At 45.4% G+C, this 25,310-nt stretch overlaps 1 long non-coding RNA gene across 1 annotated transcript; it reads left to right on the plus strand.

The window, feature by feature from the left end:
* The first annotated feature begins 1,490 nt into the window (after positions 1 to 1,490).
* Positions 1,491 to 24,873, plus strand: LOC141981776 (uncharacterized). Its single transcript, XR_012637911.1, has 3 exons — positions 1,491 to 1,595; positions 5,652 to 5,771; positions 24,846 to 24,873. It is a non-coding gene; the product is annotated as an uncharacterized LOC141981776 (long non-coding RNA).
* The last annotated feature ends 437 nt before the right edge of the window (positions 24,874 to 25,310 follow it).

Here is a 25,310-nt window from a genome sequence, read left to right on the forward strand (position 1 = left end):
GTTTTGCTGTCTGATGTTGGAGATCCTTAAAGGACCACAAGAAACAAAACAGCAGATGGCAGACTAAGGGCTATGTAACAAAGTTCAGTCTGTAAATGAAAGCTAAGAAACTGCAAAAACTGATGAGACCACAAGAGAACTACAGCTGCACTATATCATAGGGAAATAGCTCAGTCAAACGAATTTCCGTTTATCTGTTACCATGGTATCTAGGTGCTTTTAGGCATATTAGCTGTGTATAAAGTATATAAGTACACTGTGGAAATATATTAGGCTAATGTGACAATGGGAAGGGAAGTTTTGTGAAGGCCAAATGTATAAGTGGGTTCAAAAAACAATTCGATAAGCTCCTGGAGGATGGGTCCATCAATGGCTATTAGCCAAGATGATCAGAGATACAACCCCATGATCTAGGTGTCCCTAGCCTCTAATTGCCAGAACCTAAGGGTGGATGACAGGGGATGAATCACTTGATGATTGTTTGTTCTGTTCATTCCTCTGAAGCACCTGGCATTGGCCACTGTTGGGAGACAGGATATTGGGCTTGATGGACCATTGTTCTGACTCAGTATAGCCATTCTTATATGGCTAGTTTTAACTAGTTTGTAAATTTCAGTTTCTATGCGCTTTACCCATCCACTCCTGATTTTTTTTAATTACAGCATTTTAATGGTCTTGATGGACAGTTCTTTTAGCTTCCTTGTTTCCTGGTAGATGGGGACATAACAATATTAGAATTTTTAGATGTAGGAGAGAATGAACAGATAATAATTTCTTCTGTTTGAGATTGAAAAGTTATTAGCTAAAAAAGACTTCACTTTGCAGGTCATGTGGCAGATCTGAAAGATATGTACCAAGCAGAAACTCTTGCAGCACTCGTACTAGAACATAGCAGAATCCTTGGTTTAAAAAATCCTGCCTCACACAGATATGTCAGGTTCCCTGCCCTATTAAATGAAAATCTCCTTTAAGAATCCTGTCTGCCTAGAACCAAACCTAATCAGTACCTGGGGATTTTGCTCCAACTTTAAAAAAAATTCATCTTTGAGCGACATCAAATTTCAAGCCTAGTGATGAGTGGTTTGACAAGTTGTAAGTTTGTGAAAACAAGGTCTATCATGGAAATGATTTTAACCATAATTCGCCACTCACTACTAATTAGTGGAAAATATTTACATGAGCTGTTGCATAGTTTCTGAGAGAAGAACCATCATTAGTTACATGTGATCAGTTGTCACTTCTGATTAGAGGCAACTATCATTATGCTAAATATATATTCTCAATGTGCAAATATGGTTTATATAAAGAAATATAATTTAAATATACATCAGCAGATAAACATTTGAGATTAGAAATTTAATGAGTAAAATATATTATTATTCTGTTACCTGGATCCTAGCTTAAAATTTGTGCATGTTTCCATAAGGTTATGACAAACAGAATTTTCAACAAGTTATTTTCTCCTTCTTTTGCATTCCCCAATGAAATAGAAGATTTATCAGCCACAGAAAGACTTCTGTTAAATCAATTGAAAAATCGGAATGAGATGCAACAAGCACAGACTCTTATTCTGGTAGAAGCAGGACAAAACATCGGTAAGTGGAAAGTTAATCATTTAGAGTTCTAGTAAACAAATATGAGTTCTCTGAAGACTTTGGTGTCTTGCCCTAAGTGGAGCTACAATTATATCTTTCTTTCCCACAAAACTTGAACTCCTACCACTAACTACCTTATACTCTAGAGTGCAGAAGATGCAGAAGCTGCTCTACAGTTGAAGATGGCTCATAAAAATGACAGACTAATGATTGAATTTAGGATATTCCAAAGCAAAATTTGAAATCTTGATGAAAGGCCCTCAGAATTAGTTTGTCTCAGATCAAATTCTACATGATTGCCTGCCATAGAAACTATGAACTTCCTTCCTTTTTATGTATGCATAGTGCCAAAGGGGTCTAGTTCTTCACAGAATGGGGTCCCTGTTAGAAATGTACTTTCCAGAACTGAAATAGGCCAAAAACATGTGCACCCAGATTAGAATAAACAGTGTCTTCTACTATTGAGCTAATAATAGTGTAGTGTAATAAGATTAGATTGTTCCAGAGGTTGAAGATGATTCTTTCAAACGCCTTCCTACCGGTACTGCTTTAACAAATACATCTAGGCACTAGATCATATTGTAGTCAAACTGTGTGCCCTTATCATTCTAGTTCAGCTGTTACTGCATAATGATTTAAACATCAAGTTTGAAATATTTAGATTACAGATTCAAATGGCAATAACGTGGACTCATCCCTTCATCTCTTCAAAGTTTAGATAAATTGAATTTTCATTGAGTTTACTGTGTGTACCTCTTTTTACATAAGACGTTCTAAAAGTAAAATGAGGTCCTGTATGATTTGTGTAGCTATTAATGGTCTCATAGCCCTTATCATAATACAACAGGACACTCATCATCAAAATTGACCAGGAGTGGACAGCCTTTTATCTCCATTAACATGCATTATCAATTTAAGAGAAGACATAATTTTTAATAATAGACACAGACACCAATAAGTGATTGAACAGGACCATGGAGACAGAAATGAGCTTGAATGATGGGGTGACTATTAGCCACTGACCTTCACTAAAGCAGCATGGACTAAAGAATAGTGGTCACTATCAGGTGATGCCATCAAGTCTGAAGATCGTTATTATTTGTATTATGTTATTCCCCACGTGTCCTGTCACATGGTCACTTGTCCCTCCAAGGGGAGATAGCCAGCTCCAGCTGTGCCATAATTAACTAGATGCTTCCCAGCCTGAGGGGACAGGTCTGAGGAGGGTCAGATGACAGCATAATGGTCACCTGGGCCTTATAAAAGGCTTGAGTGAGCTCAGTTTGTGGTTGGAACCACAGGGAGTGGACAGGCTCGTGTGCAAGGCCAGGGACTCCAGGGAAATCAGCCTGGGGGCCCAGTGCTCTATACCAGAGCAGGGGAGGAGTAAGGAACAGAGCCAAGCAGAAGCTGAGTATGGCATTCCAGAGAAACTCCCTGGGGGCCGAGTGCTCTATGCCAGAGCCAGAAATATTCTAAAAGTAGTCTAAAAAGGGGCTAGGAACAGGTCCTAGAGGGCAGGCTGAAGGGAATCCCTAAAGGGCTAAAGAACCTTTAATTTGTTAGGACTTGGGCTTTTGCTACCTGGCAAGGGCTTATGTTTGTTTGTGTGTTGGCAGGAAGGACAGGCCACTCTCCAGCACAGACCAGTGTGTGAAGAGCTGAGGAGACCCAGCTCAGGGAAGGGAACTGGGGAAGGAAGCACTAGTAGTGCCACACTCAGCTAGCAGGAGTATTTGGGGGGCAGCCATGCCCTATAACAGGTCCCAGTCAGACTGGAGCCCCTTTGTACTGGATGTTGTACAACAAACCCTTAATTAAAAGGAGTCCCTTCCTAAAGAGCTTATAGTCCAAGGTCCAGATTCAGCAAAGTATGTAAGTATGTGCTAAGCATATGAATATTCCTGTTGAAGTATTTGTGGCTATTTGTCCTTAAAGTTAATCACCTGCTCAAGTGCTTTGCTGTATCAGTACCTAAATTAAACTGGCATAACAAAGGCAGAGTGTGGGGTAGGTAGAATGAAAGTAACATTGACAGGCAAAAGTGGCCATACAGAATTACTAATGCAAAATTTGAATTTGAGTTTCTCATATTTTTAAAGAGACAAATAACTAAGTAATCCTTGCTGGCCATCTGCCTGGCCATTATCAGACATAGACAAGACCATAGTTTCAACTTCATAGAGTTTAAGGCTCAGATCCATCTAATCTGACCTCCTGACCACACTTAGACTAGTGGGATGCAGGCATAAAGTTGACATGCTGATCCATTCCTGAAAGATCTCTTCCTGACTTGTCTTCTAATATTGGTCACATAGAAATTGTAGAAAATGGATTCAGCCCTTGGTTTGCCAGACACTCAAGTCACAGCATTAGTACTGGTCAAAAATTTTGCAATGGAGTGATTTTTCTGACCAAAAAATGCCCTTTCCACAAAACCAAAATTTTCCACAAGAAAATTTCAGTTTTGCTGACAAATTTCAATTTTCAATTCAGGAATACCGAAATTCAATTCAGCTTGCTGGCTGCCCACCTGGAAGGCTTTTGTCAATCTGTTTGCCTCTCCCTTACCTCTGGGGATGGACATGTCTAGATCTATTTTACATCTGAAATTGACTGGAAGCCTAAAAATTCAGTTTCAGTTCTCCCCAAATGGACTTTTTTTATATAAATAACTCTCCATGAATATTTTTGCATTTCGGTATTTTGCCCCAAACTTTTTGCAGAAAGGGATTCCCTTTTCTTGGCCAGCTCTATGCTCAACCTTTCTAATCATCTCACAGTAGCCATTGAAGGTGCACAGCTGCCATAACTGTGTGCCTGAATAAGTACCACCATGGCAGGCTGTAAAGACCCTCCCTTTCCAAAAAAAGCACCCCCCCAAAGATGGGTAGAAAATAAATTGGGAATTTGAAAATATTGGCACAACTGCAGACTAGTTCTGCTCCTGCCATCCTTCATACAGGGAAGTAGGGAGCCAAATAAACTCAGTCAGTACCAGTGAAGCTGGGTGACTTAGTTCACACTAAGCTAGTACATTTTAGTAGAAAAATTAGGGAAAACCCAAGAAAAAAACCCTCTTCCCTCTGTTGCACCCTCCTATTCCTATGCTACTCTGCAGCCCCCAGTATAAAGTAAAAGCGGCAAAGAGTCCTGTGGCACCTTACAGACTAACAGATGTATTGGAGCATAAGCTTTTGTGGGTGAGACCCACGAAAGCTTATGCTCCAATTCATCTGTTAGTCTGTAAGGTGCCAGAGGACTCTTTGCCGCTTTTACAGATCCAGACTAACACGGCTACCCCTCTGATACTTGACAGTATAATGTAGACCGCTCTGAAAGCCTGTCTGAGTTATCTTTCTATGTTCCCTAGCTTTCCTTAGGCCACAGCACTGCTGGGAATCTCTACAGGTCTGCGTACTAAATCTCCATTTATGACATGCCTCTCCTGCCCTCACCCTCACCCCCGACATGCCCGTACACTGGGCTTGCAAGGGAGTCTTCCCCAGTTTCTGAACCAGGGGAATCTTCCTCTGGCCAGATATGCAGAGCTCCTTTTTACCACTCTGTGCTTTTTACTCAGCTGGTGTAAAGGGGCAGAGTTTGGGTGAGGAGCTCACCTAAGATCTCTTACCCTCAAAGGTTTAATTGGGGAAAAAAAGGTTGTGGTACTCTTCCAGGCTCTGCCCACAAAATAAACACTGCCCATTTGAGATGCCATAATGGAAAGCCACTCTCAGTAGATTGTGCAGATGGTCAAAACAATCATGTATGCTGTTTGGCCTCCATGAGATTTGCCCCCCTCCATGGGATCTGAATATACCTCTGGGTTCTGATGAGCTCCTTGGGCTTGACTCCTCCTCTTTGAGGCTTAAATGTGCCTTCCTCTTAAAGTGATGATATATTTAAGCTAGTTATTTTTATTGAAAGTAAAATATCAATATTTTCAATATTAAATATCTTGTCTGGCTATTTATAGTGAGACCTGCTAGAAATTGTTTAAATTCTTTTTCTCTATTGGATGGTGGCTCAGAATAAATTTTTCTCTCTGTGCAGGGAAGACAATAGATGACCTCTCAGACAATAGAAGAAGTTTGCTTGCAAATGTAGCATCAAATACAGAAGCTCTGCAACATATGGTGGCTGTTGAAGCTGGCCAGCCAGGCAGTAGCACTGGTAAATGCATTATAAATGTAGTGATCCATACTTTCTTTCTTTTACTCACTGTAGCACACAAGAAGAGTCACTGCTCTGTGCAGCTCACAATCTGGACCCACAGGTAGATGGAGGTTAGGGAAAATTAACTGAAACCTCAATAGTTGACTTAATTCACTATAAACATAGCAACAGAAATTTGTCTTTAGGAGGAATTTAAATGTGGACAGGTTAGGTGCTTTAAGGGTAAGCTCATGGAAGTCCTACCATGCACAGGTGGCCATGTAGAAGAAGACAGACTGTATGACAAGCTGCAAACAGGTGAGAAAGGCTAGGAGCATTAGCGGAACACAGATGATGAGAAAAAGCATGAAGTTTAAAGGGAATAAGTAAGGAGGGACAGAGTAGTGGAGAACTTTGTGTGGTAACAAGGGGTAAAATTTTGCAAAGTGACTAAGTCACTCAGGATCATAAATCCCATTAAAAGTGGGCTTAGGCTCCTAAATGACCTAGGCACTTTTGAAAATGGGACTTAGGACTCTAAGACACTTAGGCATTTTTGAAAATTGTACTCAAGAAGCTTAAATTTGATGTGATAGAGGATAGGAATCTAGTGGAGTAATTCAAATGGGGGAGGAGGATTAGCGGAGGCATGTACATGATCACATCAATGGGCAAGGAAAATGAATTTAGAAACTGCATTTTGTATGGACTGAAGGGAGGCATTGTATGTGCTTGGGTGACAAGAGAGTGGGGAGTGGCAATAGAAATTTGGCTGTGGGGGTGGAAAGAAAAGGACAGATCTTGGAGATGTTGAGAAAGACGTGGAAGCAGAATTGGATATGATCTGGATGTGTGGGCAGGGTAGAGGGAGGAATATAAAATAGTCATGAGATTGTGAGCCTGGATCATGATGTTGTCAGTAGTGCTAGACAAGTGATGGTATCTAGATTGTTTGGGAAGTATATCTATTTTTCCCAAGTTTAGTTTAGATCAGCTGTTCTCAAACTGTGGGTTAGGACCCAAAGTGGATCACGACCCTGTTTTAATGGGGTTGCTAGAACTGGAGTTTAGACTGGCTGGTGCCTGGGACCAAAGCCTGAGCCCCACTGCCTGGTGCCAAAGTCAAAGCCTGAGGTAGTCAACCCTAAGTGGGGGGCTCAAGTTACAGGTCCCCACCTGGGTCTGAAGCCCTAGGGCTTTGGCCCCCCGCCTAGGGCAGTGGGGCTTGGATGGGCTGAGGCTTCAGTCCCCACTCCTGGGATTGTGTAGTAATTTTTGTTGTCAGAAGGGGGTCATGGTGCAATGAACCCCTGGTTTAGATGATGACAAACCCACCAAAAGAAGTTGAGAGAGACTGAGTTATGTGATAGGATAGGAGGAGCCAATTTAGAGGTGCAGTGGTTGAATTTGAGAGTCATCAGCATAGAGTTTATAGCCTAAAATGGATTAGTTGATTGCCCAGAGACAGGGTGCAAAGTGAGAAGAGGGAGCTGGGAGAGAATAGAAGAACCTACCAAAAGATATGCTGATAGAAGAGAGAGTTAGGAGGAGAACCAGAAGAGGACAGTATCTCAAAAGCTTAGTGTGTATATGTTGTCAAGAAGGAGAGGATGGTCAACTGTATAAAAATGGTACAGTCAAGGAGGATGAAGATGTAGGAGGTGAAATATGATGAAATTCTTCATACATTGAGGACTTCAGTGAACTTCAGTGAACACGTGGGCACCAATGATACTGCCAAGAATGACCTTGAGCCGATCACTGCAGACTACGTGGCTCTGGGAAGAAGGATAAAGGAGTTTGAGGCGCAAGTGGTGTTCTCGTCCATCCTCCCCGTGGAAGGAAAAGGCCGGGGCAGGGACCGTCGAATCGTGGAAGTCAACGAATGGCTACGCAGGTGGTGTCGGAGAGAAGGCTTTGGATTCTTTGACCATGGGATGGTGTTCCATGAAGGAGGAGTGCTGGGCAGAGACGGGCTCCATCTTACGAAGAGAGGGAAGAGCATCTTTGCGAGCAGGCTGGCTAACCTAGTGAGGAGGGCTTTAAACTAGGTTCACCGGGGGAAGGAGACCAAAGCCCTGAGGTAAGTGGGAAAGCGGGATACCGGGAGGAAGCACAGGCAGGAACATCTGTGAGGGGAGGGCTCCTGCCTCATACTGAGAATGAGGGGCGATCAGCAGGTTATCTCAAGTGCTTATATACGAATGCACAAAGCCTTGGAAACAAGCAGGGAGAACTGGAGGTCCTGGTGAGGTCAAGGAATTATGACGTGATTGGAATAACAGAGACTTGGTGGGATAATTCACATGACTGGAGTACTGTCATGGATGGTTATAAACTGTTCAGGAAGGACAGGCAGGGCAGAAAAGGTGGGGGAGTAGCACTGTATGTAAGGGAGCAGTATGACTGCTCAGAGCTCCGGTACGAAACTGCAGAAAAACCTGAGTGTCTCTGGATTAAGTTTAGAAGTGTGAGCAACAAGAGTGATGTAGTGGTGGGAGTCTGCTATAGACCACCGGACCAGGGGGATGAGGCGGATGAGGCTTTCTTCCGGCAACTCGCAGAAGCTACTAGATCACACGCCCTGGTTCTCATGGGTGACTTTAATTTTCCTGATATCTGCTGGGAGAGCAATACAGCGGTGCATAGACAATCCAGGAAGTTTTTGGAAAGCATAGGGGACAATTTCCTGGTGCAAGTGCTAGACGAGCCAACTGGGGGGGAGCTTTTCTTGACCTGCTGCTCGCAAACAGGGAAGAATTAGTGGGGGAAGCAAAAGTGGACGGGAATCTGGGAGGCAGTGACCATGAGTTGGTTGAGTTCAGGATCCTGACACAGGGAAAAAGGTAAGCAGCAGGATACGGACCCTGGACCTCAGGAAAGCAGACTTCGACTCCCTCAGGGAACGGATGGGTAGGATCCCCTGGGGGACTAACATGAAGGGGAAAGAAGTCCAGGAGAGCTGGCTGTATTTCAAGGAATCCCTGTTGAGGTTACAGGGACAAACCATCCCGATGAGTCAAAAGAATAGTAAATATGGCAGGCGACCAGCTTGGCTTATCAGTGAAATCCTAGCGGATCTTAAACATAAAAAAGAAGCTTACAAGAAGTGGAAGGTTGGACATATGACCAGGGAAGAGTATAAAAATAATATTGCTCGGGCATGTAGGAATGAAATCAGGGGGGCCAAATCGCACCTGGAGCTGCAGCTAGCAAGAGATGTCAAGAGTAACAAGAAGGGTTTCTTCAGGTATGTTGGCAACAAGAAGAAAGCCAAGGAAAGTGTGGGCCCCTTACTGAATGAGGGAGGCAACCTAGTGACAGAGGATGTGGAAAAAGCTAATGTGCTCAATGCTTTTTTTCCCTCTGTCTTCACTAACAAGGACAGCTCCCAGACTGCTGCGCTGGGCATCACAACATGGGGAGTAGATGGCTAGCCCTCTGTGGAGAAAGAGGTGGTTAGGGACTATTTAGAAAAGCTGGACGTGCACAAGTCCATGGGGCCGGACGAGTTGCATCCGAGAGTGCTAAAGGAATTGGCGGCTGTGATTGCAGAGCCATTGGCCATTATCTTTGAAAACTCATGGCGAACGGGGGAAGTCCCAGATGACTGGAAAAAGGCTAATGTAGTGCCAATCTTTAAAAAAGGGAAGCAGGAGGATCCTGGGAACTACAGGCCAGTCAGCCTCACCTCAGTCCCCAGAAAAATCATGGAGCAGGTCCTCAAAGAATCAATCCTGAAGCACTTACATGAGAGGAAAGTGATCAGGAACAGTCAGCATGGATTCACCAAGGGTAGGTCATGCCTGACTAATCTAATCGCCTTCTATGATGAGATTACTGGTTCTGTGGATGAAGGGAAAGCAGTGGATATATTGTTTCTTGACTTTAGCAAAGCTTTTGACATGGTCTCCCACAGTATTCTTGTCAGCAAGTTAAAGAAGTATGGGCTGGATGAATGCACTATAAGGTGGGTAGAAAGTTGGCTAGATTGTCAGGCTCAACGGGTAGTGATCCATGGCTCCATGTCTAGTTGGCAGCCAGTGTCAAGTGGAGTGCCCCAGAGGTCGGTCCTGGGGCCGGTTTTGTTCAATATCTTCATAAATGATCTGGAGGATGGTGTGGATTGCACTCTCAGCAAATTTGCGGATGATACTAAACCGGGAGGAGTGGTAGATACATTGGAGGGCAGGGATAGGATACAGAGGGACCTAGACAAATTGGAGGATTGGGCCAAAAGAAATCTGATGAGGTTCAATAAGGATAAGTGCAGGGTCCTGCACTTAGGACGGAAGAACCCAATGCACAACTACAGACTAGGGAACGAATGGCTAGGCAGCAGTTCTGCGGAAAAGGACCTAGGGGTGACAGTGGACGAGAAGCTGGATATGAGTCAGCAGTGTGCCCTTGTTGCCAAGAAGGCCAATGGCATTTTGGGATGTATAAGTAGGGGCATAGCGAGCAGATCGAGGGACGTGATCGTTCCCCTCTATTCGACATTGGTGAGGCCTCATCTGGAGTACTGTGTCCAGTTTTGGGCCCCACACTACAAGAAGGATGTGGATAAATTGGAGAGAGTCCAGTGAAGGACAACAAAAATGATTAGGGGTCTGGAACACCATGACTTATGAGGAGAGGCTGAGGGAACTGGGATTGTTTAGTCTGCGGAAGAGAAGAATGAGGGGGGATTTGATAGCTGCTTTCAACTACCTGAGAGGTGGTTCCAGAGAGGATGGTTCTAGACTATTCTCAGTGGTAGAAGAGGACAGGACAAGGAGTAATGGTCTCAAGTTGCAGTGGGGGAGGTTTAGGTTGGATATTAGGAAAAACTTTTTCACTAGGAGGGTGGTGAAACACTGGAATGCGTTACCTAGGGAGGTGGTAGAATCTCCTTCCTTAGAAGTTTTTAAGGTCAGGCTTGACAAAGCCCTGGCTGGGATGATTTAATTGGGGATTGGTCCTGCTTTGAGCAGGGGGTTGGACTAGATGACCTCCTGAGGTCCCTTCCAACCCTGATATTCTATGATTCAGTGGTAAGTACAAAGCTGATCCTATATTCTTTACTCAGCTAAAACTCAGTAGCAGTTCTCCATGGCTATGTGGAGACTAATTAAGCCATCTTCAGTAGGAGTTTTTCCTGAGTAGGAAGTGTAGAATTAGGCTTTTATAAGAAAGATCCAGTCAGCAAAATATAGTGTTTAGAACTCTCCCCTTAGAGACTCATATAAACAAGTAAGGAGCTGAAGGCAACACCTCTTTTGTTTCCCATATGGGGAAGTGACCATATGCTAAAGGAAAGTGCTGTCCTCACACTGAAAAAGGATGTTTAGGCAGGCTGATTTGCTGCTGTGTATTCTTTAAAGGAAACATGTTTGTTTTAAATGGTTGGCATCATTTAATTATTAAGCATTTTCAGTGTCAGAAGCATGATGGTCCGAATATGCTTCACCAGTCTACTTCTGATTAATGCCTGCCATAGCAGAATGCTATTATAATAAAAGGGTAAAAGTTCTGGCAGGCAGGAAACTATTTCCTTTGTTTGTCAAGATATATTTAGAGAATTCTTATAGACCACTATAGTTTATAAAAAAAAATAAATTCTGTAATCTAAATGATCTTTTTAGACTATTTTGGGCACCCATTGTACCTTAAATATAATTCTTCTTCGAAAGATGTCCCTGTGGGTGCTCCACTCCAGGTGTTGGTGCGTCCCTGCGCCTTCGCTCGGAGATTTTTACAGCCGTACTTGTGCCAGTCGCGCAAGCGCAGAGCCTGCCCCCCGCTCTGAGTGTACCTTAATAGTACGCATGCACGACCGGTCTCCTCAGTTCCTTCTTTACCGTCCCCGGCCTGAGACAGAGCTCAGCAGACTCATTAGAGATTTTCTCTCCCTTTGTTACAATTACCTTTCTAGTTAGTTAGTTGTTACCAGTAGTACTTAGTTACCATTTTTCTATCTTTTCTCTCTTTAAAAAAAAATAAAAAAAATTTCTTTGTTCCTGTCAGCGGCAACTGCTTCTGACATGCCTGGCTCCCCAGGCTTTAAGCGCTGCTCTGCCTGCAATGATACCATCCCTCTGTCAGATGGCCATTCAAAATGCATAAAATGTTTGGGGGAGTCCCACATCCCCCAGAAATGTGCCCACTGCAGCAAACTTAAATCCAGGGCATGGAAGGACAGGGAGCTGAGGCTAAAACTGTTCCTCCTCTAGAAATCCTTCGGGTCTGCTTCAGAGCCAGGCGCTGACTCCGCTGCACACCACAGCCCCGCCCCGCCTCAAAGAAAGATAAGAAAACTTCAAAAAAAGGGCACCTTCTCTCACCAGCGAAGGGAACTTCACAGCACAAGCCTTCCCCGAGCAGGTCTACAGCCTCCCTCCCTGCGTTTCCCCGGCTGAGTACTTTTGACGCGCCAGGCTCCTCCGGCGCTGCACGAAACCCACCTGCGGCTCTGGCGGTAACACAAAACTCTGGTGCCTAGGCTTCAGGCTTCCAGTTGCCTGCCTCTCATCTGGCACTGTTCAGCACCACGACGGATGCAGTACCGACACATTCTGACATGCCTGACCCCCCGCAGGCTATTATTGCTCCCCCGGCACCAGCACCCGCTGAGCTGGCCCAGCAGTGAAACAATGCTCAGGACACCGGTGCAGAAGAACTTTTCTTCACAGCAGATTCCTCTTGCACAGCCCTCGCCTCACAGAGGAGCTCCAGCACCACAACTGATACAGTCAAGAGACCTGCTGGTGTCACCTATTCTGCGGTCACCCCTACTTAATGCCTACTTCTCTCCAAATGCTCAGTCAGGGTCCGGACAGCCTTCCTCCAGTGATGAGGAAGCTGGACTCCAGGGGGAATTTTCACCATATCAAACCCCCCATCCTCAGGCCCCAATCAATAGAGGTCATAGAAAAATTACCTCATCCTACTCTCAGGATCCTGCCCCGTGGTGCGTAAACCCCTGGATGGCATCACCTATGCCCTTCCCACCACAGTGGCAATATTGGGCTCCATGGGCATCTTATCCTCGAGACCACACTCACTATGCCATGACAGCCAGGTGCGACACCTGCCCGGCACCACCAGCTGATGAACCTGCCACTGATGTAAGGGACCAGGCAGCACCATCACAACTGCAGGATCAGTCACGACCTGCCTCAACCCCAGTACACCCAGTTGTTAACGTCTGATGAAGCCTTACTTCCTCCTCCCCCGACATCTTTGGATGATTTCTCAAAATTTCAAGACCTTTTTCAAAAGAGTTGCCAGTGAATTAAGAATTAACTTGGAGGAGGTTCCTGAACAGCAGCATGAGTTAACGGACATCCTGCAGCCCTCTTCTTCTTCTAGGATTGCATTACCAACCAACACAGCCCTTTTGGAACCTGCTAAGGCCATCTGGCAGACTCCCGCTGCAAGCCTACCTACCTGTAAACGAGCAGATCACAAATACTTCATCCCTTCCAAGGGCTCTGAATTCCTTTTCACTTATCCAGCCCCAAACTTGCTGGTAGTAGACGCAGTTAACCAAAAGACCAAACACCAGTTTCCCCATTCCACTCCATCCGACAAGGACAGTAAGTGACTAGATTTGCTTGGACATAAAGTATATACATCTTCCAGATTACAATTTCGCATTGCTAATTATACTGCCGTGTGGCGGTTCAATGAGAAGATGGAACACAGCTTTTAGCAAGCAAGCGGCTGGTCTTTGCTAACAGGCTTCTGCCTGTCAGCTTTCCACCTTCCCCTTTATTCTCTCTCTCCCTCCGCGCATTACATTCTCCAACAGATAAAAGGAATACACTGGCTTTGTTTAACATTCTTATTTACCAATTTCTATCTACCGCATTCCTTGCTCTTGGGCCTTGAGCCCAGTCCTGAGAGGCTTCCCACGGTTCATGTCATCTGGGCGAGATTCCAAGGTTCATGCCCTTGAGAGGAGCTGTGTGTGCACAGCTCCAGCACAACACTCCGGGTATACCCTGAATGTTGCCAAGCGCATGAACCCTGTATGAATCCCACACTGCCGTTCTGGCAAAATATGACCAAAATAATTACAACAAATTCATGGACTTTATTGATGACATTCCAGAAGAAAAGAAACAACAATTCACGGCTCTAGTTTCTGAGGGACAGATCATCTCACATACCGCTCTTCAAGCGGCCTTTGATGCAGCCAATACTGCAGCAAGATCCACTGCTACAGCAGTGGTCATGCGCCGAGGTTCATGGCTCTCCTCCTCTTCCTTTCCTCGAGAGGTCCAGAATACCATTGAAGATCTTCCCTTCGACGGCGACAAACTCTTTGCCTCCACGATGAACGACGTACTTCATTCAGTGAAAGACTCAAAAGCAACTCTCTGATCTTTAGGGATTCAAACCCCTGTGACCAGAAGGTGACAATATAGATATCAACCTTACCAGCATCCGCGCTACCCCACATATGCCCAGCAATTCCATAGATCACATGAGCAACAAAAACAACAGCAACGCCAGAGACCCAGATACCAGCGTCGCCATCCCAATTCCTCGGCAGCATCTCAACCCCTCCGACTAATAAGCAGATTTGAAGACTTGGTCGAGGGTTTAGAAAACAACATTCCCACTTGAGCGCTTACACCATATGTCCCTATTTTTGGACACCGCCTACGACCATTCTCCCATGAATGGCAGAACATTACCACCGACAAGTGGGTTATAGAGGTCGTCACAATTCTCTGTTCCATCCCTTTCCTATCTTTGCCTCCTAACCACCCACCCTCCCCGTCCCTCTTCAAGGATCCCTCTCACAAGCAACTGCTCTTCCAAGAAGTACAACATCTCCTTCTATTGGGAGCAGTCGAACTTGTAGACACAGAGGAAAAGGGTTTTATTCCCATTATTTCTTAACAGAAAAGAAAACTGGGGGAAGGCGACCTATCCTCGATCTCAGGCAGCTCAACAAATTTATCAAAAAGCAAAAGTTCAAAATGGTTACCCTCACCACCATAATCCCAGCACTGGAGCAGGGTGATTTGTTTTCAGCCCTTGACCTACAGGACACCTTTTCATGTGTCTATATATCCGGCTCACAGACGTTTCCTTTGTTTTACCCTCAGCATGACACATTTTCAATACAGGGTACTACCCTTCGGCCTAACCACCGCCCCCCATGTTTTTTTCCAAGCTCCTAGCTGTAGTCACTGCCTACCTCAAGAAACAAGGGGTCATAGTATTTCCTTACCTCGATGATTGTCTCCTCAAACCCTCAACGCTCAATGAAGCACTTCGATTCACACAGCTCACCATTGATTGTTTCCTATCCCTCGGCCTACAAATAAACAAAAACAAATCCACATTATCTCCTACCCAGCACCTGGAGTTCATAGGAGCACACCTCGATTCCCAGACAGGAATAGCATCTCTCCCGCCTGATCGCTTCAACAACATAAAACTATTGGCAACAAGTCTTCACAACAGTCCTCAGGTTACCACTTGAGACTGTCTGCAACTACTAGGTCACCTGGCCTTGTGCACTTTCATGGTCAAAAACGCAAGACTATACATGAGGTACTTCCAAGCTTGCTTGGCTGAATGTGCATGCTCTAAACAAGCCTCTATCCATACCTTTCAGAGTCAAAGATTCTCTCCTATGGTGGATGGTTCCCTCCACCCTCTGCTCTGGAGTCCCCTTTCTCCAGGATGCTCTATCCCTCATAATAACTACTGATGCATCCCTCACAGGGTAGGGTGCACACATGTCCCACCACACTGCCCAGGGGCTATGGTCTTCAACCGAAACCTCCCTGTACCTAAACGTCCTAGAACTTCGAGCCATATGCAACACCTGCTGTCACTTCTTCCCATTAAGCCGGAACCAATGTGTACAGATAATGACAGACATCGCCTGCATGTTTTATGTAAACAGGCAGGGAGGAGCTTGCTCTCACGCGCTTTGCACAGAAGCTATGAAGCTCTGGAACTGGTGCCTTGCAAACAACATTCAGATATCAGCCTCCTATCTTCCCAGAGCTATGAATACCACAGTGGATGAATTAAGCAGACGCTTTCCCTGGGATCACAAATGGGAGATAAACGAGACGATCATCCACAACATATTCCGCATGTGGGGCTACCCAACCATAGACCTCTTCGCAACTGTGAAAAACACAAAATGTCCCAAATTTTGCTCCATAGCGGGATTGGGCAAACGTTCTCTGGGAGACATGTTCATGATCCGATGGCACCAGGACTTGCTATATACTTTTCCTCCAATACCAGTTCTCCACACAGTTCTCACAAAGATACGGACAGATTGTGCCACGGTAATTCTGATTGCCCCATCGTGGCCCAGACAACTGTAGTTTCCGTTCCTCACCAGAATGTCAATCTGCCCATCAATCTTGTTGCCCCTCACTCCGAACCTCCTATCACAGCAACACGGACGATTTCTTCACCCCAACCTGACAATGCTTCACCTCAAAGCTTGGTTCCTACCTGGTTCTCCCAAAACGAATTAGCATGCTCTGAGCAGGCTCAAAGAGTGCTCCTACATAGGTGATGCGAGTAGACTGCGTTCTGCTATCTCCAAAAGTGGAAGCTATTCACACAATGGTGCTCAACTAAACAACTTCTTCCTACTTCTGCACCTTTTCCACTCATACTTGACTACCTGTTAGACTTCAAGCAATCGGGCCTTTCTTTCAGCTTCATTAAAGTCCACTTAGCTGCTATTACAACTTTTAATGACAAGATCAACGATACCTCTGTTTTTGCTCATCCAATCACCAAGTGTTTTCTCAAAGGACTCCAATCCCTATACTGAGACATTAAACCCCTATCCCTCCGTGGGACCCTCACTTAGTTTTATCCTGCTTAACCCAACAACCATTCGAGCCTCTAGCCACTTTGTCCCTCTTATACCTCTCTATGAAAACGGCATTCTTAGTGGCAATCACCTCCGCCAGATGGGCAGGAGAAATAGCAGCTCTCATGGCAGACCCACCATATACACTATTTTTTAAGGACAAGGTTACCCTCCGATTACACCCCAAATTCCTTCCAAAGGTGCATTCGTCATTCCACGTCAATGAGCCAATATACCTACCAACTTTCTTTCCTAAACCACATGCAAACTCTTCTGAATACACCATTAATACGTTAGATGTACACAGGGCCTTGTCCTTCTATTTGCATAGAACCAAGCCCTTTAGGAACTCTTCTAGACTCTTTGTCTCCATCGCAGTGTGTTCCAAAGGGACACCTATTTCTACCCAGAGACTTTCAAACTGGATTTCTGAGTGTATCCGACTGTGCTATCAGATAAAGAAAGTGACGCCTCCAGCTGACATCAGAACTCACTCCACTAGATCTGTTGCTACCTCTGTGGCCTTTCTACACAAAGTTCCCCTGGCTGACATCTGTAAAGTGGCCACTTGGTCTTCTGAACACACATTTGTTAAGCACTATGCCCTTACTCAAGGACCTCTCTCTGATACACGATTAGGCAGAGCTGTAACGGCATTCCTACCTAATCGGAAGTCCCTACCTCTTTGAGATACACTGCTTTTCAGTCACCTGGAATGGAGCACCCACAGGGACATCTCTCAAAGAAGAAGAGGAGGTTACTCACCCTGTGCAGTAACTGACGTTCTTCGAGATGAGTGTCCCTGTGAGTGTTCCACTACCCACCCTCCTCCCCTCTACTTCAGAGTTGGGGTAGCCTCCATTGTAGAGAAGGAACTGAGGAGACCGGTCGCGCACGCGTACTAAGGCACACTCAGAGAGGGGGCAAGCTCTGCACGTGCATGACCGGCATGAGTACTGCTGTAAAAATCGCCAGAGCGAAGGTGCAGGGACGCACCAACACCTGGAGTGGAGCACCCACAGGGACACTCATCTTGAAGAACGTCAGTTACTGCACAGGGTGAGTAACCTCCTCTTCTTCTTTGAGTAGTGACCCTCTGGGTGCTCCACTGTAGGTGTTGGTGCGTCCCTGCACCTCTAATGAGAGATTTTTGGTAGCAGTGTCCGTTGAGCCTGCACATGTGCCCTCCCTCCCTTGTGGTCTGTCTTGAGGCTATTTAGCACTGCAGGGGCGAACCCCCCTCACTTCCTTCTCTACGGTCTTTGGCCTCAGATGGAAGTCCCTTCCTTATCTGTGTCATTAGCATAAGTAGTGTTTGTTTTGTTACCTTAGCTCTCCTTAAAGGTAGTTAGGCTAGTGTTTCTTTATTTTATTTTATTCCTTTGGGTTAAAAACAAAAGAGAGAGAGAGAGAGAAAGGAAAAGAACTCAGTTTCCTACTCTGTCTGGGGGTATTTCCCTTCCTCCCCTCAGGCATCTAGTAGACTCTCAATTTTTTTTTCAGTTTAAAAAAAAAAAAGAGTAGTAAAGAAGATGTTCTTCTGCATTCCTCACTGCTAGAAAATGACAACCCTCTGCCCAGGGGCATGCCTGGATCTCTCTGCTCCAAGCGGTGCCTCTCCTGCCAAAAGTCAGTTCCTGTAATGGCCAGACACTCTCACTGTGCCTGGGAGAGCCTCACAGAAGTGCTTTACCTGTGACAGTTAAAACGGCAGCCTCACAGGAGCTGAAGTTAAAATTCCTCCCTATGGGGAAAACACTTCAGTCTGCAGGGGACTCCAGTGGGTGCTGACCCTGGATCATCTCCAGAGCCTTCACTTCAAAAGGGGTTAAGTCAAGGAGAGGAGAGAAAAAAAAAAACGAAAAGCCAGCAGCAGACTCCCGCCAGAAAGGCTCATAAAAAGGGCTCCTCCAAGCAACTGGCCAGCCAGAGGGGTTCTCCAGTGTGGCCATCTCGGCACCAATCCAAACACATGGGTTCTGAGTAGCTGGCCGGCCAGTGGGGCTCCCCAGAGTGGCCACCGCAGTAGCATGACACCAGCAGCTCTGAAGCGCGGCACCAAGAAGAGGCCTCCTGCTGTGAGCTCTGCTCTGCAGCACCATCGGCACTGCAGCTCTGAAGCAGGCACCAGAGAATGGGCCCCCTGCTGTGAGCTCTGTTCTGTGGCACCATCCCCACAGCATGGAGACAGTCAGGTTCTGAGGCAACAGTACTGCCCCCTAAGGAGAGGCTCTGAGGCAACAGTACCGCCCCCTAAGGAGAGGGGACAATTACCATTTCTAAAAGAGCGTCACAGAGAAACCCTTTGGTACCAGATGCAACAAAACTCCCATCTAGGAAGTGTTCTGCACCTTCCCAACCATCGATAGTGATGACATACTACAGACACTCCTCTGTGTTATCACGTGAGCCCATGGTAACACACGTGCTCTGGCACTCTGGAGACCTGTGGCCTCAGTACCCAGGGAAAAACAATTACTGTACCATCTCTCAAATAGTGGCACCAACAAACTTTCTGTACTGGGCACAACAAAACTCTCATTTAGGGAGTGCTCTGCCCAACTATCGGTACTGACAACGTACCACAGACGCCCTTTGTGATACCAAATGAACGCATGGTACTGCATGAGCTCTGGTACCCTGGAGACCTGATGGTTGGGGAAGAACTGCAATCCCCATTACTTGGTACCAGAACCCCAGTATTGAGCACATCCCAGCAGCCAGAATCACTCTTGGCACTGGGCTGTATACTGCCAATACCCCAGTCAGCTCCACCCTTACCCACTGACGAATCTGACACTGGCCAGGAGGAGATCATTTCCCTGGACCTTATTGTGGCCCACTGTCACACTACAAGGGTCCTCCCCAATTCCATCAAGCCAACCCATAATCGTGGTATGGGCCCCCTGAGATAGGGTGACCAGATGTCCCTATTTTACAGGGACAGTCCCGATTTTTGGTTTTTTTTTTCTTATATAGGCTCCTATTACCCCCCCAGCCCTTTCCCTGATTGTTCACATTTGCTGTCTGGTCACCCTACCCTGAGGTAAGCCCACCGCCCATGCCCGCTTCCTCCCTCTCTCCCACAAGGCCATATTGTAACTCTTGGCAATGTACACACACATGTCTGTGACCTTGCACCCCATAATGCTTTATGGAAATATGCTTATGAAAGTAAATATGACATAACTGGAATATGTTTTATGCCAGATATGCCATGTAACATATCTCTGCAAAGGTTCTGATCTACTGGATATATTCATCCTATTTGTATGCATGTATCATTTTTGTATTCGAATTTATGAATATTGGCTATGTATTTGTTTAATTTTAAGTAGCCTCAGTGAAGCAGTTGGTCGGCTTCCTGAGAAAAGACTATTCTCTGTAAGTGCCCAATCAAGAAACACATAAGTGAACAATGAACTTTGAGATGCCAATCCACATCTGAGCTTTCCTGGGAATGTGGCCTGGCTTATAAGGAACTCAGTCATGCATGGACTCCTGACTTGCCAATATGAGTCCAAAACTCCATCTTGAAGGTGGATTCTGGATAGGAGAGAACATCACCCTCAGAGATGTTTCAATAAGTTTCTTTTACAGACTAGCCTCCTTCAGGGGTGTGAGTGATTGCTAGACCCAGACTTGAAGGAAGCTAGTCTGTAAAAGAAACTTATTGGAACATCTCTGAGGGTGAGATTTCATCTATAATCACTTTCTTTCTGTATTAGGTTTAGACTTGCGTGTTTTATTTTATTTTGATTGGTAATTCACTTTGTTCTGTCTGTTATTACTTGGAACCACTTAAATCCTACATTCTGTATTTAATAAAATCACTTTTTACTTTTTAATTAACCCAGAGTATGTATTAATACCTGGTTGGGGAGGGGGGACAGACAGCTATGCATATCTCTCTATCAGTGTTATAGAGGGCAAACAATTTATGGGTTTTCCCTGTATAATCTGTTTTACCCTGTATAAAGTTTTATTTGGGGTTTGGACCCCATTGGGAGCTGGGTACCTGAGTGCTGGAGACAGAAACACTTCTTAAGCTGTTTTCAGTTAAGCCTGCAGCGTTTGGGGGACGTTGTTCAGACTTGGGTCTGTGTTTGTAGCAGGCTAGCATGTCTGGCTCAAACCAGACAGGGCACTGAAGTCCCAAGCTGCCAGGGAAAACAGGCTCAGAGGTAGTCTCGGCACATCAGTTGGCAGTCCCAAGGGGGTTTCTGTGATCCAATCTGTCACAGCGACCATCTCCGGTGTCTCTCAGGGAGAGTCCACCAGATGGTTTGCTACAGCCTGGCTGTCCAGAGCACCTGAGCCAGGGCAGGAAGAAGCTTTTTCAGAACAGGAAAAAGAACCTGAAGAGGAAGCTACCCTTCCAGCACACTTCTCCTCATCTCTCCCAGATGCGGCTGTGCTGCCCACCCCTCATCACTAGGTGAAGATTTTAAGAATTTTCTGGATCTTACCAAGAGGGTGGCAGACAAGCTGCAGATACACATCACAAGTTGGTGGAAATTCTACACACCACCTTCTCATCTAGAATTGTCCTCCCAATTAATGAAGTGATTCTAGATCCTACCAAAGTCATCTGGCAGACACCACCAGCCTCCATCGCAGCAACCAGCAACAGAGTGTAAAAACAAAACAAACAAAAACCAACCCCCCCCACATCTTTACCCAAAGAGGCAGACTTTTTCAACATCCGCAACCCAACTCCATCATAGTGGATGTGGTTAATGCACAAAGCAAGAACATAATGCCAAGTCAACTCCATATGAACATGCTTGGCAAGATGGTGTATTCATAGAATATCAAGGTTGGAAGGGACCTCAGGAGGTCATCTAGTCCAACCCCCTGCTCAAAGCAGGACCAATTCCCAATTTTTGCCCCAGATCCCTAAATGGCCCCCTCAAGGATTGAACTCACAACCCTGGGTTTAGCAGGCCAATGCTCAAACCACTGAGCTATCCCTCCCCTCCTAATTTCATCGACAACATTACTGTTTATGGCCAAATATAATTTTATGAAATATGGGAAACTCAGTGTGTTTCTGGAACATTACTGGAAACACAAAAAGAACAGATTCAGACCATTCTTAGAGATGGTCAGTTAATAGCCAGACTGATCCTAGAGACAGCACTGGATGTAGCTGTTACAGCTGCCCTCCCAGTCTCCATGACAGTGGTACTGAGGCGGGTTGTGTTGTTTTTGTTCTACACCGCTCAAGATTGCCTAAAGAGCTACCGACTTCCAGTTTGAAGGGCCAAACTCTTTGCGAAGAAGACAGATTTTCTCTCCAATTCCTGAAGGATTCTCGGATCACGTTACACTCTGTAGGAATCTACACTGTGGGACAGAAGAGAAGATATACCTCTCAACCACACCACAGGTCACAATCTTCTCAATACCTACCATCTCAGTGCGGTTATGAGCCACAGGGTAAGAGGACCAGGGCTCAAAAGTGGGAACAGACTGCACCCCAGTCCATGACCTCTTAAACTGCCTCTTATAAGCACTTTTGCTGAGCTGGTCAAGGGCCTGAACAATGATACCTTACAACATCAGCTGCTATCTATACACTGGTCATGCCACTCAGAAGTCACCTTTCTCAACTTCACAGCAGTTAGGACCAGCTCTAAAGCAAGGAGATTGATTTTTAGCCCTGAACCTACAGGGTGCCTACTTCCATATCTCAATACAACCATCGTACAGGAGATTTCCTACTGCTTACCTTTGGGGCAGGATCATTATCAGTACAGACTGCTCCACCCAGGGTATTGTCCAAGGTTCTCTTCATTGTAGCGCCATACTAACCCTGGTACAGTGACTGGACTTAATGAGCACCAACCTTGATGCAGTACAACGTAGAGTGTTCCTCTCGCTACCCAGATTCACCACGCGGGGACGTCTCCCTAATACACTGGGGAGATCACCGACACAACCACAAGGTTCAGGACAAATGGCCTTACACAGAAATGACCTTCCATGTCACTCTTTTGGGGCTAAGGGCTGTCAGGAGTGCCTGTGCACACTTTCTGCCTTTCATCAAAAACAACACACAAAGGTCATGGTGGACTTAATGTGACCTGTATGTTTTGTATAAACCGCCAAAGGGCTGCCAGATCTCCCACCCTCTATAAGACAGCACTCAAACTTTGGAATTGATGCACCCATCACAATGTGCTCATCTCAGCTGTCTATCTACCAAGTATACAGAACGTCACAACCAACAGGCTCAGTTGCAATTTTCTCATGACAATGAGTGTGTACTGAATTCAGAGGTGCTTCAAGATATATCCGCCCTTTGGGGAACCCTGACTATGGAATTCTTTGCTACTTAACAGAACAAGAAAGGTCCTTGTTACTGCTCCAGGGCCAGCCTGGGGAAACATTCACTGGCAGTTGCCCTCATCTTCCTATGGGACAGGGCCCACTTGTATGTCTTTTCCCAGTTTCCTACTCTATCCAAGATTCTGTTGAAAATTCAATGAGACAAAGCGAGAGTTATTCTGCTTGCCCCTCTTGACCATGACAAGTCTGGCTCCCTTACCTGACACAGATGGCAATATGGCCTCCTGTTTCTCCTCAGCCTATTCTTCACCCACTCTCTCAAAACAACGGGCTGACCCTTCACCCCAACCTACGGGTCCTCCACCTCCAGACTTGGCTCCTTCTTAGTTCCAAGGCTTAGAGGCAGAATGCTCTGACAAGCTGAAAGATGTGTCGCAAGACAACCAAAAGTTGACCACTCAACATACTTATCTACACAATGGAAATGACTCCAAGTTTGTGTCATTCCAAACACACAGACCCAACCTCCTCTTTCCTTCCTCTGATTTTGCATTATATTTTAAACTCTCTCTCAGCTCCCTTAAGGTACATCTCGCTGTGAAAACGGCTTCCCACTTGGTGTTTGTTCACCCACTAATTCATAGATTCTTTAAGGGCATTGGGAATCTATTCCCGCATGTGACACCACCCGCTCCAGCCTGGGACTTTAACCTAGTTCTCAGGGCTTTGACTAGACCTCCCTCTGAGTCCAGGGCAACTTGTTCTCTCTTACACCTGTCCATGAAGACAGCATTTCTAATTGCCATCACCTCAGTTAGGCACATAGGAGAAATAGCGGCCCTGATGGCACATCCATCCTTCACAGCCTTTTTTTTTTTTTTTTTTTTTTAAAAGACAAAGTAATTCTAAGGCCATATCCCAAGTTTCTCCCTACTTTCTCTGCACTTTCCATATGAATCAATAGATTCGTCTCCCGGGGAGAGAGAGACGAATTCCCAAAACCACATTGTGACAACTGGGAGACAATTGTGCATATGCTAGATATTAGAAGGACATTAGCATTCTACTTGGACAGGACTAAGGACTTCAGAAAATCCCCTAAACTCTTCCTTTTGTCCACAGAAAGATCCAAAAGCTCTCTGATATCAGCTCAAAGACTATCCAAATGGGTCTCTAGTTGCATTAATTACTTATAAAGGGCGCAACTTGTTTTCATCCAGAGTCCATATGCACTCCACGAGATCAGTTTTTACCTCAATCACATTCTGTAGGGATACCCCATCTCAGCACTCTATAGAGCAATGACTTGGGCCTCTGCCCATACTTCTGCAGAACATTATGCGATCACTGAAGATTTGGCCGCGGACACCATCTTTGACTCCACAGTACTCTCTGTAGTAAAAGATTCCACTCCAAAGTCCCAGCCCCCAGTGGTGGATACTGCTCGGGAGTCACCTAGAGTGGAGCACACATAGGGACACTACTTGAAGAAGAAGAGGAAGTTACTCACCTTGTGCAGTAACCATGGTTCTTCAAAATGTGTGTCCCTATGGGTGCTCCACAACCGCCCTCCTCCCCTCTACTTCGGAGTTTTCTATAGGGCTCTGCAGCAGAGAAGGAGGTGAGGGGGGTTCACCCTTGCATTGCTAAAGAGCCTCAAGGCAGACCACATGCATGGGCACATGCATGGGCTCAACGGACACTGCAACCAAAAATCTCCCATTAGAGGTGCAGCGGCGCACATACACCTACAGTGGAGCACCCATAGGGACATACATCTTGAAGAACCATCATTACTGCACAAGGTGAGTAACTTCCTCTTACTATATTTGTTACAGAAATGCAAAAGCCACTTTTCAATGTTGATTATCTGGACTATTTCATGTTTCCAGGAAAGCCTATGAAATGTTTTTGCTATTTAATGCATTAAAATTTTCCTCTTTCTGTAGAGAGCAAAGAATATGAGCCAAGAGAGCAAAGAAGGATGATGGCTGCAAGTCTCAAAGCAAATCTACATGACCTGCAGCAAGCACAAGCTCCTGCAGCAGGCCAAGTAGGAAAATACAGACCTGACGGTGAATACTGACTTAACTTATATGTACAATTAGCAAAAAATGGCAAGTTCTTTGGGGATTCCATGAAATTTCATTAATTTGTGAAACAAAAATATAAATGATCTTTCTTCCACCTGTGTGGTTTTCTCATTCTGCTTTTATGTACTCAGTGTAGAAGAGATCCATATGGCTGTTTGGTAGTAAAGGTAGGTGTGGGAATATATTAGGACATTACTTATTCATGTAGAGTGAATGAGGAGGAAGTGTTCTAGGTGATCTGGACATTGTGGAAGAGAACTTGCTTCAAGATTCTTTCGTCCTATCCAGGGGCTTGTGCAGAGCTGGAAAAGAATCTGGAAG

Source organism: Natator depressus, chromosome 2 (assembly GCF_965152275.1).
Source record: "Natator depressus isolate rNatDep1 chromosome 2, rNatDep2.hap1, whole genome shotgun sequence".
Classification (NCBI taxonomy): domain Eukaryota; kingdom Metazoa; phylum Chordata; order Testudines; family Cheloniidae; genus Natator; species Natator depressus.